The following is a 19958-nucleotide window of genomic DNA, read 5'->3' as shown; positions in this document are numbered from 1 at the left end:
ATTTTAGTATACAGCTTGCTTTTGGTTTCGCTTAGGCTGACGGGATGTTCCCATGATTCAAGTCCATTCTTTTTAGTTTGCCAACACCATTTTGGAGCACGTTTGGAGCAGTTACTACCAAATATTGCACTTTGGAGCAGCATTTCTCTTTTGAAGCAGTTAGAGCAGCACTTTCATCACTGCATTATCACATACCTGCCAAGTCTCCCGCATTGTCCAGGAGACTTTCGGATTTCGAACACTTTTTTTTCTTTGTAAGTTTGTAAGCGTGCAAGGTATGGCCGCATTGAAAAAAAATGCAGGTCAGTACCTTGCAGGCTTTTTGCGAGCCGACTGTATTTCATTACAAACGAATTTGAGAGGCATTCATATAAACGTACAGTAGGGCCTCAGTGAGGCGAAACAGCGGCAGATACGAATTATGGAATTTTCCAAGCCGAATTCACGTGCCAATTGGGCCGAAATTCGAATGTTCCCAACATTTATCCTAATAGCGGCGTGTGATGTTATAGTATACTTTAGTTCACTATATGTGATACGAACTTCATTACCGAAACTGTCGAACGAAAGCCGATCGAAAGCAGCGTGCTCGAAAGTTCGGAAGAGAGTGTGCGACCAGCGCACGCACTGTCTTTTACCGTGCCTGTGGTTGTCGTTGCCACAACTGCTGTGGACGAAACGGCGGTCGTTCGACACGATCGTCTATGGCGACGACGTTACTGACAGAACTCCGAAAGTGAGCACGCGGCCGGCGCTCAACCAGTCAAAGCAAGGCTGCTTTCCGCAAACTCTGTAGAAAAACCGCTTCAGTTGCGATCTTAGATAGCATAAAACGACTTAGTTTTCAAGGCATGTGGATTGAAAACAAAACTACCATTTGCCGAAACAGCCGCGCACAAAAGCGCGATCGCAGCGATAGCGATCTACGAGCTCCAAGGGCACGTGGCTGACGCAGCAGTAGATTAAAGGCGGTAAAGACGTAAAAAAGGCTGGAGGCGTTTTGGCGTTCCTGTCCGAAGAATGCAGTAGCAAGAAAAGCCAAAGCTTTTCTGACATGCGCGAGTTGTTTTGACGGAAATCAAATTTTTGCTTGTTTTGATGGTGCGAAATTTCGGGAGCATTTTTGCTCCCCCTTTGAGACTCTCACCTTACTGGGAAACCCTACCGTCGTGTGTTCGGCCTCTCCACGCCATTATGAGAACGCAACCACAGAACACCTACCAGCCGCGACGTTGATGTTTGCACTTACATTTGGGACCACTACTATAGTGGCTAGAAAAGTTTTCCTGGTGTCGTGATGGGCGCCTTCTCAAGCGCCAGCGGAGAAATCAAATTTTATGCACCGCAACGCAGCCCTGTCTGTTCGTCAACGGGCTGCCGGTAGTGGTAGTGAAACTGCGTCCCTGTCACAAAACTGCTTCCCGAAAGTCTCATTTCAACCGTAGATATTATCGCTAAGTATCTTCGTGGCAGGAATAGAAGGAAATAAAAAAAATTTTTACTAACCATATAGCCTTCTACAGATGCACAAACTAGGAGTTCGACCCACGCACATAATTTAACTGTCTTACCGAGATATCTTCCTCAAAATGCAATTTTACTTGCGCTTTCCACCCCTCCCCCCCCCCCCCATCAAGGTGGATGTTTCAGCTGACAAAGGCTGGAATGGCCAACAAGTAACTGCCCGACTGATGAAGTACAAACGAAAAAAAAAAAGTATGGAACAGAGGACCCGCTTTTTTTTCTACTTAGAGCTGTCTGTACCAATTGTTCATTTGGAAAATGTACCCGCTTTACTGTGCTTTTCTACGCACGCAGAAAGCAGCTGCAAAAAATTTCCTTGAAAATCAGAGTGTCAATTGCTTTAAAGACCAGTATGTCTCGTTTAGATCGTACGTGGAAGGAGAAAGCTGCCATCACTAGTTGGAGGGAAGGGGCCCTGTTCGACTTCGGTTGTTGCTGCCATTTCATTCTGAGCTACGTCTTGAGAGCTTTGTGTTGTGCCCGTGTGCAACTGTGAATCTGTCTAGCCTCTCCAACGTACCATTTGGCTAAAAAGAAAAAGAGCACTTGTTTCATTCCATTATGCAAAGGCGGTACAAGTCCTGCGAAGAAAAAGGTATCCTTATTCAGAGAGAGAGAGAGAGAGAAATAATTAAAAGGAAGAGACAGGGAGGTTAACCCAGACGAACTGGTTTGCTACCCTGTACGGGGGTGGAGAAAAGGGTCGGAAAGAGGATAGCCTTATTCAGAGCTCCCACGAACCCAATACGCCTGCCAGGGTGGGCACGAAACATCAAGAGAAAATACAAGGAGCTTGACGAACCGCGTGTGGTGTGTTCGCGACATTTTGATGACTGCTATCTCAACGTTCAAGCATGTGATGTGCTCCATGGCGAACTTGTAGAAATTGATCGCGAACAACCGGCATTTAGATTTTTCTTCAAGGTCGTGAACTCGAATCAATCGGTTGCACAGTACATAAGCGACGGCTCACTGGGAACTTAATAAAGTTTTATGCAATTACCAGGCTGCACTTCTTCACAGTCACTGAATAAGAAAGTGGCCTCAAAACAAGACAAACGAAAAACAAAACACCTGACGATGCGGCGGTGCCAGTCACCACGTTTAAACCTTATGCAAGAATTTCAATTTTTTTTGCAAGTGTCATTGCAAATAGGGGCACTGAGAAATCAAAATTTGCAGTTAGCTGTTGCTTGACTTTTAATTATAGTTTTTACTTTTTCATGTTAATGCATGTATACATTTGGTTTGTCAGAGTTTCCTAATATGTTCAATATGTATTCCTCATGTGTGCATAAACTTCAATTCATTGTGGGCTGATGCTAATTTTTAAATAACTATTTATCATTTAGTGTTTATTTTATTGAGCTATACCTGTCTTCTCTTTTTTTGCCGTTCATTACCATTCTGCATAATAACACTTGTCCTTGCATTTTTTTATCTATCTAGTTTTTGTATTGCTTTGATGTAAGTGCCGTATATATATATATATATATATATATATATATATATATATATATATATATATATATATATTATCAGCCTGACTACGTCCACTGCCGGACAAAGGCCTCTCCCACCCATGTTCCGCCAATTAACCTGGTCCTGTGCTTGCTGCTGCCAATTTATACCCGCAAACTTCTTAATCTCATCTGCCCACCTAACCTTCTGTCTCCCCCTAACCCGCTTGCCTTCTCTTGGAATCCAGTTAGTTACCCTTAACGACCAGCGGTTATCTTGTCTACGCACTACATGCCCGGCCCATGTCTATTTCTTCTTCTTGATTTCAGCTATGATATCCTTAACCCCCGTTTGTTCCCTAATCCACTCTGCTCTCTTCTTGTCTCTTAAGGTTACACCTACCATTTTTCTTTCCATTGCTCGCTGCGTCGTCCTCAATTTAACCTGAACCCTCTTTGTAAGTCTCCAGGTTTCTGCTCCATAGCTAAGTACCGGCAAGATACAGCTGTTATATGCCTTCCTCTTGAGGGATAGTGGCAATCTACCTGTCATAATTTGTGAGTGCTTGCCAATTGTGCTCCACTCCATTCTTATTCTTCTAGTTACTTCAATCTCGTAGTTCGGTTCCGCGGTTATTACCTGCCTTAAGTAGACATAGTCTTTTACAAATTGAAGTGCACTATTACCTATCTCGAAGCGCTGCTCTTTTCCGAGGTTGTTGTACATTACTTTCGTTTTCTGCAGATTCATTTTAAGGCCGACCTTTCTGCTCTCCTTGTCTAACTCCGTAATCATGAGTTGCAATTCGTCCCCTGAGTTACTCAGCAATGCAATATCATCGGCGAAGCGCAGGTTACTAAGATACTCTCCATTAACTCTTATCCCTAACTCTTCCCATTCTAGGCTTCTGAAAACCTCCTGTAGGCACGCGGTAAATAACATTGGGGACATTGTGTCCCCCTACCTTACACCCTTCTTGATTGGTATTCTGTTGCTTTCTTTATGAAGCACTATGGTAGCAGTTGGTCCCCTGTAGATTTCTTCCAGGATGTTTATATATACTTCATCGACGCCCTAATTCTGCAGTGTCTGCATGACGGCTGATATTTCTACTGAATCAAACGCTTTCTCGTAATCTATAAAGGCTATGTATAGTGGTTGGTTATATTCTGAGCATTTCTCTATTACCCGATCGATAGTGTGATTGTGGTCGATTGTTGAGTAGCCTGTTCGAAATCCTGCTTGTTCCTTTGGTTGATTGAATTCTAATGTTTTCTTTACTCTGTTAGCAATTACTTTTGTAAATAGCTTGTATACTACAGAGAGCAAGCTAATCGGCCTGTAATTCTTCAAGTCCTTGTCATCTCCTTTCTTATGTATTAAGATGATGTTAGCGTTCTTCCAAGACTCCGGTACCCTTCCCGTCAGAAGACACCTCGTAAACAGGGTGGCTAGTTTTTCTAACACAATTTGTCCTCCATCCTTCAGCAGATTTGATGTTATCTGATCCTCACCAGCAGCTTCGCCTCTTTGCATGTTCTCCGAAGCTTTTCTGACTTCTTCTATCATTACTGGTGGGGTGTCATCTGGGTTACTGCTAGTTCTTATAGTATTAAAGTCGTGGTTGTCCCGGCTACTGTACAGATCTCTGTAAAACTCCTCCGCTATTTTAACTATCCTATCCATTTTGGTAGTTACATTGCCTTCTTTGTCCCTTAGTTCATACATCCGATTTTTGCCTGTCCCAAGTTTCCTCTTCACTGTTTTGACGCTTCCTCCGTTTTTTAGAGCGTGTTCAATTCTCTCAATGTTATACCTTCTTACATCAGATACTTTACGCCTATTAATCAACTTCGAAAGCTCTGCCAGTTCTATTTTGTCTGTTGTACTTGAGACTTTCATGATTTGATACTTTTTAATGAGATTCTTCGTTTCCTGGGAAAGCTTGCCAGGGTCCTGTCTAACTACCCTGCCTCCAACTTCCACTGCACAGTCCGTAATGATACTCGTCAGATTATCATTCATTGTATTTGTGCTAAGGTTGGTTTTCTCACTAAGAGCCGAGTACCTGTTCTCAAGCGAGACTCTGACTACCTGTACTTTTCCTCTCAGTGCCAGCTCACTGATTGGCTTCTTGCGTATCAGTTTCTGTCGTTCCTTCCTCAAATCTAGGCGAATTCGAGACCGTACCATTCTATTGTCACTGCATTGTACCTTGCCAACCACTTCCACGTCCTGCACGATGCCTGAATGTGCACTCATTATAAAGTCTATTTCGTTGTTATTTTCACCATTAGGGCTCCTCCATGTCCTTTTGCGGTTTCCTCGTTTTCGGTAGAAGGTATTCAAAATCCGTAAATTATTGCGTTTTGCGAATTCTACTAGTAGCTCTCCTCTGGCGTTTCTAGTACCGATGCCATAATCTCCTACAGCCTGGTCTCCCGCCTGCTTCTTCCCTACCTTTGCATTAAAGTCTCCCATTAGAATTGTATACTGTGTTTTTTGCCTTACTCAATGCCGATTACACGTCTTCATAGAAGCTTTCAACTGAAGCGTCATCATGGCTGGATGTGGGCGCGTAAGCCTGTACCACCTTCATCTTGTATCTCTTATTCGGTTTAATTACGATACCTAACACCTTTTCACTAATGGTATAGTATTCCTCTATGTTGCCAGCTATGGTTCTGTGAATTAGGAACGCCACTCCCAGTTCTCTTCTGTCAGCCAACCCCCGATAGCAAAGGACATGCCCATTCTGTAGCACCGTATAAGCCTCATCTGTCCTCCTAACCTCACTGAGCCCTATTATTACCAGTTAACACCCTCCAGCTCCTCGAACAGAACAGCTAGACTTCCTTCACTAGATAAGGTTCTAGCGTTAAACGTTGCCAAGTTCAGGTCCCGATGGCACCCTGTCCGAATCCAGAGATTCTTAGCACCCTCTGCTGCGTTGCAGATCTGGCCGCCGCCGTGGTCAGTTGCTTCGCAGCTGCTGGGGACTGAGGGCCGTGAGTTATTTGACGTGTGCATGTGAGAGGTAGTGGCCAGATACTACACCATGGTGTCCAATTCTTCTCTGGTGAGGGAGTGCGCTCCCGGCGGTGGTTGCCGGTGAGGCCGCACCCCAGGCCTCTTAATGCAGTTCCATCAACACGCGGGTTTTTTTTATCCGGTTGGGAGCTGCGCGGCACCGGGATTTGAACCATGGGCCTTTTGCATGCGAGGTGGATGCTCTAACCACTACGCCATCGCTGCTTGCCGGCAATAATGAAAATAATAAGTGAGTTCACGGCACTGCAGCTACGAATGGCACTGGACAACTCAATATATTCCCAAGTGTAACTACTCTTCGTAAGTACACCTCTTGTCTGTTTCCATTTTTTACCTTATTATCCAATCATTTGTGCTAAGCATTACATGTCGAACAACAACCCTGCGCACAATCGGGAGGCCCCTACTGCACGGGTAATCCAGAAGCCGGCAAGAATTGACATTGCACCCGCTCGCAGCCTCTGCGGCAATACACGGCGCCCCTGTTTCAACGACGAGATGTCGACCAGGCGCTGAGCAGTTAAAGGCTTAAACTTCTTCAAAAAGCTCTTTTCCTTCACACCGAACCGCCAGAGCCATGCGGCGCCGTCTGGTCGGGAAATATACGTTAGTAAAAGGAAGGATACACAGACCACAGACATCCTAAAGGTGAAAAGGAGAAAAGAGAGAGGGAAGCGGAAGGAACAGTGAAAGGGGGCGCCCGGGGGAGTCCACCTTATTTTCTTTTTTTTTCTTCTTTTTCCCCTCTAATTTAAGATTGTATAAAGCTGAGCATCAACAAACTGTACCCTCAATCCTGATGAAGGCCAGACTCTGGCTCTGAAACGTCGAAATGAACCGCCTTGTGACTGCTTGCTCACAGAGGATCTGCATTATATATATATATATATATATATATATATATATATATATATATATATATATATATATATATATATACAACAAATAGCCATATAAGGGACACCAAAGGCAAATACTCAAAGTTGATTGCTGAAATAGCGGTCCACAAACCTTGTACTGCAAATTTTGTGCCAAGGAAGTATTTATTCTAAAATTAAATGACGTTTTACTGGTCCGCGTCACACTAGCACAGTTCAAATTACCCTCCTCAAGTGGAAACTTTCACGTCACTGTTGCTGTGCACAATGTTGCCAGACTTTACTGCACAGCTGCTGACCCTAGTAGCAGCAAAACGAAAGTAGCGGGAGCTACAGCAGCAACAACGGCCATTGAACTACTTCCTGCCATGGCCTCCCGAGACAGCAAGCGTGCTTGCTTCAACTGGGCTCCGCTAAAAGGCACGACCTGTCTACTTTAACCAAACGAAAATAACTTTTCAATCACTGGCGCCATTCCCCATAGTAAGGTACGGCCGTTCTTTTTTTTATGAATCAAACGGAAGTGAACAAGCAGCATTTCATTATAATGTCTTTTGATGCGAGGAAGGTTCTTTACTTAGTGCAGCTAGCTCGATTACCAGTGATTGATTGTAAGCAGTAAGCCTGATGTCATTGGGATCATTTTGCGAATGTCCTACTCGTAGTGCATGTTTTCTCAAGCATTCACATTAATTTCTCGTTAGGTACGGCACTGTTGTTGATAATATCGTCGTTCTAGACGTCATACATGTAGCTTTTACTTTGACTTGAATTGTTATTTCTTATTAGTGTCCCTCTAAATTAACAAAATAAATAGTAAATAACTAAATATTGACAAGCATTACACACAAAAAAATGTAGGCACTCATTGAAGTTTTTGAAAATTTTTCCAATATCCACTTAAATGAACCAAAAGGTGTTCATCACAGAAGAGAACGTAATAGAGGGTTCTTTTTGCTTTGGACGAGCCATGCTGAGTCAAGGCCACGCATGCAGAGATTCACACCGCTATGTTAACCGAGTGTTTCAGCTGAAACTGACATTAAAACGCCCATTATGTAATCATGAGGAAATCGAGCATGTTGACAGCGCCATAGTACCGGCTACATCGCATCTCTAAGAGGACACATGCATGGTTATTTAGTAGCGGCCGAGATATTTCTACTTCAAAGCCACTGCGATTCACCCTGTAGTGTTTCTTTCGGGGCTGACTCATCTCAGCCTCCGTGCTGGCATGGTGCAAGGCGCATGGAAATTAGTTGTTTGGCATGGCCTGTAGGGCCGAGCCTGGATGAATCGAATCCGAAGGTTATAAAATAATCTTTATATACTAGATCATTCGATTTTTTAGTATTTCACGTATCAAAAATTTATACAAGGAGATGTTACAACTGTTTGATATATAAAAGGATTTGTTATATGGGGGTTTGATATACAATACGTATTCGAGTTCAACTGTATTAGCATTTATTTCTAGGCACAGTTTGACGCAACAAGTGCACCAGTTCCATATTCCATCACTGCCACTGTGGGAAAGGGGTGAAGGGGAATTACAGAGTTTAAACCAACCTTTGATATTTTTCCAGACATATAAATTCGCACATGATCATACACAAAGGCAGTTACCCCCCTCCTCTTCCACGAAGAACGGCCAGGCCTGCATGGAACGTGCAGCATAGTCAGAGTGAAAGCTGGAAGATCAGTCATTTTGGTCTTTTTTTAACACTCTTTAGGTAACTGCTAAAAGCACACTTACACAATACCCACTATACTGTCAGTAATCATAACTTATGTGTAGCACAGAGGGATTCACTTTGACATTCTTCGTAGAAGCATGATACCCACTACACACTTGCAAGAAATTGATTGATGAATGATTTGTGGGGTTTAACGTCCCGAAACCACCATATGATTATGAGAGACGCCGTGTTGGAGAACTCTGGAAATTTTGACCACCTGGGGTTCTTCAACGTGCACCCAAATCTGAGCACACGGGCCTACGACATTTACGCCTCCATCGGAAATGCAGCCGCCGCAGCCGAGATTTAAACCCGCGACCTGCGGGTCAGCAGCCGAGTACCTTAGCCTCTAGACCACCGTAGCGGGGCAAGATGAAGTTAGGTATAAAGCAGATTAAGATGGACGCCAGTTCCATACTGAGGCTGCAATGCTGTTCTGTTTTTTTAAGTAAGAACACTACATTGCAATTCTGTTCTTTATAATATTGCTGCTTTTTCGAAAATCGTCCCAATACTACACTGATGATGTATTAAAATGCAAATGGTACATTAGCTGTGCTCGAAGCTTGCAACTGGCGTGTTGAATAGCTGAATTCAATTATGGGTACTGATATCTTTGTACACGTGTTTTCGCCGTACATGCTTATTATGCACGCACTGTGTACAAATGGAGAAAAAGGAGGCGTGCTGCTGCTGCCTCGAAATTCGGCAGATTCGCGACCGCTACAGCACGCTGCATCTCGTTTGAAGTATTTTCTTCTAACTGCTTCGGCCCACTTCACAGCTGTCTTCTGATCCCGAGGAAACTTGTGAAAAGCTACCTGATCGTGACCAGAAATGCTGCGGCAGCCATATGCCGTGAAGTAACTCGGCATCACGAGTCCACTTCAACGTTGCACAAACACAACTAGTGAATTTCGGATGGCGAAAATCTCTAATCAGAAGGAGAGAATGGTGCAATGGTAAGAAATTCCTATAAACTGACAGAACTGATGATTCGCCAGGCAGCAGATCGCAGCAGAATGAAGGCACAATCGCGAAGTAAACGAGCGTAGCTGACTGAGCGACGCAGGCGGCCTGGTTCAAAGTTGCTCGCCGGGCGGCGACTCGACCTTGACAGTGACTTCACCACCCCACTTGTTTACCTCTCCCCTCTCATGCTCCGTTTCTGTGCGCCCACGTGCCGGGGGGGGGCATCATCATCATCATCATCATCAGCCTGACTACGTCCACTGCAGGACAAAGGCCTCTCCCATGTTCCGCCAGTTAACCCGGTCTTGTAACTAAACCACCGTGGCAGGGCCACACTTCCAAGAAATTATGTCCACTTTGTTGGGGCTGTGGCTGACGACAATGAAGAATTATGCCTGAGCGTTTCTAATGGGTTGGAGCATTCGACTACCCATTCGTTATGCATTCTGCTTTGAGTGATGGCTGGTTGTTCCTCTGCTGTTCTAAAAATGCTTCATTACACATATTAATGACATGCCTTACCCTAAATGCAGCCTGCTTGGGATAAGTTTGCAACAGTCTCAAGCACTGGTGTAGCTCAGTGGTAAAATACTGGAGTGTCACGCCCAGAGCCCGGTTCGAATCCCTTTCTCTCCTCGGTATTTTTTTCATTTATTTAGTCTTTTTTTCTTATTTCACGTGATAGTGGGGACAGACAACGGGGGCGGCAGCGAACTACTATGGAACCAAAAACAACTCTTGTTATCTTAAGATAGCTTTCACTGCTGAAAAAAAAGGGGGGGGGAGGGGCTACACCCCTCATCACTGCCATGTTTTCAAAGAAAGTACGCATCGTGCAAGGTTTCATTGGCATTGGGTTTATGTTATCAGCGGGGTAAACACGATTTCAGTTTCAAAATAATCATCCCTAAATGTGCAGCAGATGTTACTAACATCATCTTTAAAAGCAGACATGTTCTTGAGAATGATTGGCTTCCTAGCAACTGCACTTTCAGCACAGGTCCCGCATTTTTTATTTCAAGGATAAAATCAAGGCCACCAATTTTCATCCCCAAGTTGCTAAGATCGGTCGGTATCCTCAAGTCACCCATTTACAAAAATGAAATATATATATATATATTTTTTGCCAGCTTTCACAGAAGCATTGGGATATACTGACATTCTGATGGGCTCCGCGTGGGAGGGTAGCACTAAAGTATTGGCACAAATGAAGCTAAAATTTATTTGAAAAGCAGACGTCCTGGCTTTGGCCGCAAGAAAACCCATCAGAGATCGTATTATACACAAAGTATTAGGCTTGTGCGAATATTCCATTCTTTCAAATATTCGAACGAATAGTCGGGTATCCAAATTTGCTTCAATTCAAATTGAAATTATTGAAAATTTCAAAGTATTTCCAAATAACTTATAGATACATATTCATCTGAATGCACCACTTGTTAAAATGATTCCACTGCAGTGTAGAAGTGTTGAACTGTAAAAAACACCTATCTCAAGAAATCTGCTTTGCCACAAAGCCCTCCTTCAAATTTGAAGGGGCCCTGCAACACTTTTTGAACATTGTCAGAAAACGCTGCCGTTTGGTAGTCGAGGCTACCGAGGACATGCAAGCCAAATATTACTTACTTATTTGTTTCCCAATACTTTAGGGCCTTTGTTCAGGCCCATGCAGGAAGTGGTTAGAAAAAGTATACATGAGCATGGACATGTTAAAATCAAAAACCAAACCTAACACAGAATGCCTCAGTAGATAATGCTTCAGTAATAGATAAAGAGCAACGCAAAAAAAATGCACAAATAGCATCACACATCTAGAAGTACCATACATTTGACAAGCTTCTGCAAACGTTTACCTCATGAAGTATATGCCTATGTACAACCAAGAAAGAAGTCCAGTTCAGCAATAAATTCACCCACAGATCAGCATTCAACAATTTCACTTGTTAAAGCATTCCAAGTTTCAATAGCACATGAAAAAAAATAATTAAACATGTCGCATTTAGCCTGATAAGGCCTGATGTGTTTATTGTGACAGGTTCTGATGGAGTGATGGTGCAATGTCTGCACGTAGTCATGTTTGCTTGTGTCTATGTGGTCATGATAGAGCATAAAAAGAAACTTCATTGCGGCCACAACACACCGACACGCAAGGGTGGGCAGTGCTGCCTGATTTCTAAGGGCACTTACGCTTTGGTGTCGAGAGTACTTCGAATATATTGTTACGGATGTGATGGGTTTATTTACAATGAAAAATGGCAGCGCTCTACCGTCACTGCCAAATCACCATCGCTCGAGCGCGTCCGATCTCTTCTTCTTCCTCGCTCTTTCAGTCCGCGTTACATTTCCCTCCGGGCAAGACGAAGCTCACCGAGCGAGTAGAAGCGATCGATTGTTGTAGGGCTTCAATCGGGCAATGTGCACAATTTGCGTCTTGCGCGAACGCCGGTTCTGAGCTGTCACTCTCGCGACAGCGTAAGTGATGTCACTTAAGCACTGAGTAATTACAAACGGTCCTGAGTACTTAGAAAGAAACTTCTGGCAAAGTCCCTTTTTTCGAACAGGCGTCCACAGCCAGACCAAATCACCTGTAGCGAAAGTCACGGGCGGGTGTTTTGCGTCGTAACGGTCTTTCGCGCGAGCTTGGGCGGAAAAAGTTCGGAGCCGAGCAAGTCGACGAGCTTCTTCGGCGCGACACAAAGTCTGCGCGACACTGGCGTTTTCGTTCGTCGAAAATGGAAGTATGGTGTCAAGGAAACTTTGCGGATGACGAGCATAGAGAAGAAAGAAAGGCGTATAACCTGTGACTTCGTGTTTCGCGGTATTAAAGGCGTATGTAACAAAAGGTAATACGGCATCCCAGTTCTTGTGATCCGCTGCGACGTACATTGAAAGCATGTTGATGATGGTACGATTGGTGCGCTCAGTGAGGCCGTTGGTCTGAGGGTGGTATGGCGTGGAATGGCGATACTGACACCCACAAAGCCGTAGCAACTCTTCGACAACGTCAGCGGTAAACTGACGGCCGCGATCACTTATCACCACACGAGGGGCCCCGTGACGAAGTATGATCGAGTGTAGAAGAAACCATGACACATCAGATGATGTGGCTGAAGCAACCGCCATCGTTTCGGTATACCGCGTCAGGTAATCTACGCACACAATAATCCAGCGGCGGCCGGTGGTAGACTTGGGGAAAGGGCCCAGTAAATCTATGCCGACTTTTTCGAATGGTGATGTCGGTGGCTTAACCGGCTGCAGTGGGCCGGCCGATGGTGTGGTAGGTTGTTTGTGGCGTTGGCAGACATCACAACTTGCGACGTAGTGCTTGGTGGTCTTCCAGAGTCGAGGCCAGTAAAAACGTTGTCGGATACGGTGAAGCGTTCGGGCAAATCCAAGGTGCCCAGACGTGATGTCATCGTGCATGGCTTGGAATACCCCAAGACGCAGGCATTCTGGCACGACGAGTAGTAGTGTGGAACCATGGCTGGAGTAATTCTTGCGATATAGTAGGGCGTCATGAATCACGAATGGCGTGGTGCGTTTAGAGCTACGAGCCACATCAATCATTGGTTTCAGTGAAGGGTCACGCTGTTGTTCGTGACGAAAGACATCCAAATTTGGGAAGTTGGATGAGATTGCGGCCAGGTAGTTGTCAAAATCATCATCATCAGCATCCACAGTTGGAGATGGAAGACGAGATAAGCAGTCGGCATCTGCGTGACATCGACCGCTCTTGTAGGTCACAGAATAATTATATTCTTGAAGCCGTAAGGCCCAGCGAGCCAACTGACCAGCTGGGTCACGTAGTCCGACAAGCCAACAAAGCGAATGATGATCTGTGACGATCTTGAACTGCCGGCCGTACAAATAAGGTCTGAACTTTTGGACGGCGAAAACAACTGCAAGACATTCCAGTTCGGTGACCGTATAATTCCTCTCCGCCTTAGTCAAAGTACGACTTGCATACGCCACGACGTGCTGCCGGCTATCGTGATATTGAACTAGCACGGCACCAACTCCGATACCACTAGCATCTGTATGCAGTTCCGTGAGTGCCTCCGGGTCGAAATGGCGCAAGAGGGGCCCGGAAGTAAGCAAATACTTCAGCTGCTCGAAAGCAGCCTCACACTCAATGGTCCATCGAAATGGAGTGTTTGTGCGGAGCAACTCTGTCAGGGGATGAGCAAGCTGGGCGAAGTCTTTGATAAACCGACGAAAATAAGAACACAGGCCCACGAAACTACGGAGATCCTTCAAAGACGTCGGTTGCTTGAAGTCTCGGACAGCACTGATTTTGTGCGGGTCTGGTCGTATACCGTCCTTGTCAACTAGATATCCAAGCACAAGGGCTTGACGCTCACCAAAATGACACTTATTTGCGTTTAAAACGAGACCAGCTTGTTTGACGCAGTCTAGAACAACGCTAAGCCGATGGTTGTGTTCGTGGAATGTCTTGCCAAAAATAATTACATCATCGAGATAACACATACATATCTCCCATTTGAGACCGCGAAGGATGGAGTCCATGAATCGTTCGAAGGTAGCTGGGGCATTGCATAAGCCAAACGGCATAACGTTGAATTCAAATAATCCATCAGGCGTTACAAAAGCAGTCTTCTCTTTGTCAGACGGATGCATTGGTATTTGCCAGTATCCAGACCTTAGGTCGACAGACGAAAAGTATGCGGCCGAGTGCAGACAATCAACAGCATCGTCGATGCGTGGTAGCGGATACACGTCTTTCTTTGTGACGGCGTTGAGACGGCGGTAGTCTACACAGAATCGCCAAGAGTTGTCTTTCTTTTTTACCAATATAACAGGAGCTGCCCAGGGACTGCTTGACTTTTGAATAACGCCTTTCTGCAGCATGTCGTTGACCTGATCGGCGATCACTTGCCTCTCTGACGGGGATACGCGATAGGGTTTCTGGCGTATCGGTGTAGCATCTCCCGTGTTGATGCGGTGGTGCATACGGGATTCGGGCAACATGGAACAACGCTTGTTTTGAGCGAAATCAAAGACTCCCGCGTAGCGTGTAAGTACCTCCTCAAGGACATTCTGCTCGGAAGAAGGCAACGACTTGTTGATCATACGTTTATTCTCGGCTGAGTAGTTGGGCGCAGTCTGACTGATAGCTGGAGACTCTGAGACCATTCTCACGTCAATTGTGGCCTGCTCCTCGAACGTACCCAGTTTGAATCCGGCTGGTAGAACAACAGGCTCTGAGGCTGCGTTGAGTGCCCACAAGCAAGCATGTCCGTCGATGGCTGTAAGGACAGACCGTGGAACCAGCACATTCTTCTTAATGGCGTTTGCATGATCAGGCTCCACAAGTCCAGTGCAGGGTCCTGAGCGGACATGAGAAGAGCATACGGGTACAAACACTGCTGTCCGACCAGGGATCGTCACATCTTCAGACAACGAAAGAGCATCGATGGGCAGAGTCGGAAAATCGTCAACTATTGCAGCGGGCAACGTACTTTGTAGAAGAATCTCTCCAGTTCCACAGTCAAGCGTAGCGCCGCATTCATGAAGGAGGTCTATCCCTAAAATGATGTCATGAGTTGCGCGAGCCAGTACGGTGAATTCAACTCGGAAATTTTGTCCACCAATCGTGAGTACAACTGAACAAATACCAACAGGGCATAACGTTTCGCCTCCAACTCCACGAAAAGTTTCTTTACGATTCCACGCGAACATAACTTTGTGACCCAAGAAACGATGTTTGAAACGAAGGCTCATAACCGAAACAGCAGCACCAGTGTCTACAAGAGCAAGAGTATCTACACCGTCTATACACACACGCACTTTGTTCATCAACATCACAGCAGAAGGAGGAATTGGCGAAACTGACCGTCCCGCGACCGCACCTCCATCGGTCGCACCAGTTAGTTTCCCAGCTGATGCGGGGAAGGTGACCGACGACGCGGAGACGGCGACCGGCGGGACCGTGTCGGAGGCGGCGTCAGGCTTCTCTCGGAGGCAGGGGACTCGCTGCGAAATTCGTTAGGCCATTGCTGTCGAGGACGGTGGTCGGCCGAGTGAGAGGTCCAGGTTTCGTGCATACGAGGCGGGTGCGTCGAAAAACGTGGCGGTACAGGCGTTTCGTACATACGAGCCGGATACGTCGAAAAACGTGGCGGTGCAGGCGGCCGTCTGGGACAGAAGCGCGAAATATGTCCTGGGAGACCACATGTGTAGCAAACGGGGACTTGTCGACTTACGTTAGCCGGAGCAGAGGTGGCAGAAGTACGCGGAGACGGGTCGTGCTCCGCAGGAACATTTTGTGATGAAGCATAGTAATCTTCTGGTAGAGGCCTGGTTGACGACGGTCGGGGGTCCGTAGCGGGACGTCGAGATGATGACCTCCGGTGGTGGCCACGACCCGTCGGGGAAAACGGAAGCCGCGGGGTAAAATCTGCAGTTTCTGTGCGTGGTCGGTTTTCGACGTGACGCTCTCGCATCCAGTAGGGAGGTGGTTCGGGGCACGCGGCGAACGAGCATTGGTGGTGAACGTCACCTGCTTGAAGTCGTACGAGCTCTTTTCGAACTACCCGACGTACAAGGTAGGAAATGTCTTCGCAGGTGGCGACGTCCATACTTGCGACAGTGGGAACATTGTCCAAGCGCCCGAACTTGGGTAAAATTCTTCGGGTCTTCAACGCCTCGAATGCGCGACACTGCTGCCTGAAAATCGAAGGAGTGTTCAAGTTTTCTTTTGTTATCAAAAAATTGTACACGTCCTCGGCGATGCCTTTCAACAAATGACCGACTTTGTCTTCGTCAGACATATTTGCGTTGACAATTCCGCAAAGCTTCAGCACTTCTTCAATATAGGTTGTGCACGTCTCGCCGGGCAACTGAGCCCTACGTGACAGCGTTTGCTCAGCTTTCTTTTTCATGGAACTCGTGTCCCCAAAGCAGGCCTTCAGTTCCTTAACAAATATATCCCAAGTGAGGAGGACATGTTCATGGTTTTCGAACCAGAGCAAGGCTGTCCCGGCAAGGAAGAATACTACGTTCACGAGCTTCGCCGGTGCGCCCCATTCGTAGTAGCGGCTCACTCTCTCGAAGTGTTTTAGCCAAGCGTCCACGTCTTCGTCAGTTTTACCTGACAAAATTCGTGGCTCAGGTGCCCAGTAGTCTGGTTGTCGATGTCGACGGCCACCTTGCGCCGTGTCGGTGGCACTGGTGGATGCAGCAGCGTAGGACGTCGATGGGATTCCTGTGTCGTCGTTCATGCTGATGTTGTCCGGAGGTAGGCCAGCTAAGCGTCTGCTTCTTCGAAGAACTTCTGCTGAGGGGTCCAGGATGGCAAGTTACCCAGCACCGCTCCACCAAAGGTGTTACGGATGTGATGGGTTTATTTACAATGAAAAATGGCAGCGTTCTACCGTCACTGCCAAATCACCATCGCTCGAGCGCGTCCGATCTCTTCTTCTTCCTCGCTCTTTCAGTCCGCGTTACAATATAAATCTTAATGCTCTATTTTGTATACTTTCTAGTTTTGTATAAGTTTTTTTCTGGTGTGGGTTCCACACATTATTACCACACTCAATAAGTGGCCTCACTAATATTTTATATGCAGTTAACTTCACATGTGGTGGAGCTGCAGACAGTTTTCTTCGCAAGAATCCGAATGTTCGGAAAGTCTTTATGCACGTGTTTTCAATGTGAATATTCAATTTCATGTATCCTGCAAAGGTCACGCCTAAATATTTAATTGAATCTGTCACTAACAAATTGTTACCCATTAGTGTATATTAAAAACTACGAATTGTCTTTTTCTGTGTTATAATCATGCATTTAGTTTTCTTAACATTAATTTCCATGCTCCATCTGTCGCACCAATGAGCTATCTTGTTAAATGTATTGTTCAATTTGAGTTTATCGTCGACTCTCTGCACGCAAGTGTATATAATCACTTGTCGTCGGTGAAGAGCCGTAACTTTACTCCTTCTTCTGCGCAATCAGCTATGTCATTAACGTAAATAAGAAATAACAGTGGTCCGAGAACAGATCCTTGCGGCACTCCTGAATAAGCTTCGAGTTCATGGGAGTCATAATTATTTATATAAACATACTGAGATCGGTTCAAAAGATAAGCTGCTATCTAATACACAATACCGTCTGCGAATCCAATAAACCTGATCTTTTTGATTAATTTATAGTGGATGACACTATCAAAAGCCTTCAAAATATCAACAAAAATAGTATCAATTTGAAAATTTGAGTTAATTATTGACCTAAAATCATGGGTTATCTCTAATAACTGTGTAATTGTTGATAAACCTTTCATGAAACCACGTTGCTCAGGGTATAACACATTTTCGTTAACGTACGTCACGATAGCTTCACTCACTATGTGTTCCGTTATTTTACAGCAACAACTCGTCAGAGATATCGGTCTATATGTTTCCACGTGTAGCTTGTTACCTTCTTTATGAAACGGTAATACTTTAGCGCACAGCCAAGCCTTAGGAAGAGAAGATGTACTCATCGATGTCAAAATAATGATCCGCAAGAAGGGAGAAAGTTGCCGAGCGTATCTTCTCAAAAACATATTTGATATATCGTAACAATGTTGAAGGACTCAGGGTGTAATAAAACGTATTTATCAAAGGGCGAACCTGTGCCCACAACTCAAAGGGACTATGGTCGTAACACGTTACAGCCGAACAACAAAGATGTCTCCTTCTTGTACTTCTTCAAGAAGAGTCCTAAGCGCGTGGAGCACATCAGCAGAGCCGAGCTGGGTTCTCGTGCTATCATCATCGTCTCAGCGCAACACTAGATGGCGCGCATGTATGTCCCTGTGCGCGTGGTAATGGGCGTGTTGTTTGAATGCAGGCATTATGTCGCGGCATAATCTTCCTCCTCATATGCATCGTCCCGATGCGTCAGGCAATGAATAGATTCCTGGTAGGCGTCACTGGTCTCCCGGTGATCTTTCATAGTACGGCACCATCCGGACTACACGTACAACCTCTGTAGGGTTGCGGCGTTTGGAGCTCCCGTGTATAGCGAATCTGAGTTGGTAAGTTACATCGCTTACACGATGGAGTACTTCGTAAGGCCCGAAGTAGCAGCTAAAAAGTTTTTCAGAAAGTCCACGGTGACGCACTGAGGTCCATATCCATACTTTGTCACCTGGTTGAAAATGCGCTTCGGTACGACGCTGATTGTACCAATAGGAGTCGATACGCTGTTGGCGGCGTATTCTGTATCTCTCCATCTGTCGTGCTTCCTCGGCTCTTTGCAGGAAGTCGTCTAGGCCAGGTGGATAGCTGCTTTCATCATTCAGTTGTAACATGGCATCCAGTGGAGTGGTGACTCTTCGGCCGAATACAAGTTCAAATGGTGTCACTCGCGTTGTTTTTTGAACGGCTCTATTATATGCGAACGTGATGTAGGGCAATATTTCATCCCACAGTTTATGTTCGACGTCGATATACATTAAAAGCATATCAGTCAGAGTTCTGTTCAAGCGCTCCGTTAGGCCATTTGTTTGAGGATGGTATGCTGTAGTTCTTCTATGGTCTGTATGGGTCATTCGCATCAGACATTTCATTAGGTCTGCAGTAAAATCTGGGCCACGATCTGTAATTACGACGCTGGGTGCGCCATGTCTGAGGATTATGTCGTTGATGAAGAACTTGGCAACTTCAAGAGCTGTTGCAGTGTACAGCGAGTCAGTCTCAGCGTAGTGAGTGAGATATTCCATGGCTACGACTATCCAGTTCTTGTGTGCAGTCGATGTCGGAAACGGGCCTAGGAGATCCATACCAACTTGTTGGAATGGGGCATGCGGTGGTTCTATTGGCTGGAGGAGGCCTGCAGGTTCACGGATGGAGTTTTGCGTCTTTGACACTCACGGCAAGTTTTCACATAGCGCTGAACTGATGATAACAGTTTTGGCCAGTAGTATTTTAGGTAAATTCTGGCGAATGTACGGCTGACACCCATATGTCCAGATGTTGGCTCATCATGACATGCCTGCCGAATCTCGCTTCGTAAAGGTGCAGGTACAACCAGTAAAAACTTGTCACGATGAGGCTTGAAGTTCCTCTTGTAAAGGACCCCTTCTCGAAGACAGAACGAAGGGAGCCCTCTGGATAAAATGCGCGGCACTTTAACGTTGAGTCCTTAGAGACGCTGTATAAGCGGCAGCAAATCGGGGTCATTTTGTTGTTGTTGAGCGATTTCTGATGCCTGGACGACGCCTACAAACGGGAAGTCTTCTTCCTCCGGCTCACTCGTCTCCACTGGTGCGCGTGACAGGCAGTCGGCATCGCTGTGCTTTTTCACAGATTTGTATACCACAGTAACATCG

This window comes from Rhipicephalus microplus, chromosome 3, assembly GCF_043290135.1.
Source record: "Rhipicephalus microplus isolate Deutch F79 chromosome 3, USDA_Rmic, whole genome shotgun sequence".
NCBI lineage: Eukaryota > Metazoa > Arthropoda > Arachnida > Ixodida > Ixodidae > Rhipicephalus > Rhipicephalus microplus.
Note: the sequence above shows the minus strand (reverse complement) of the source record.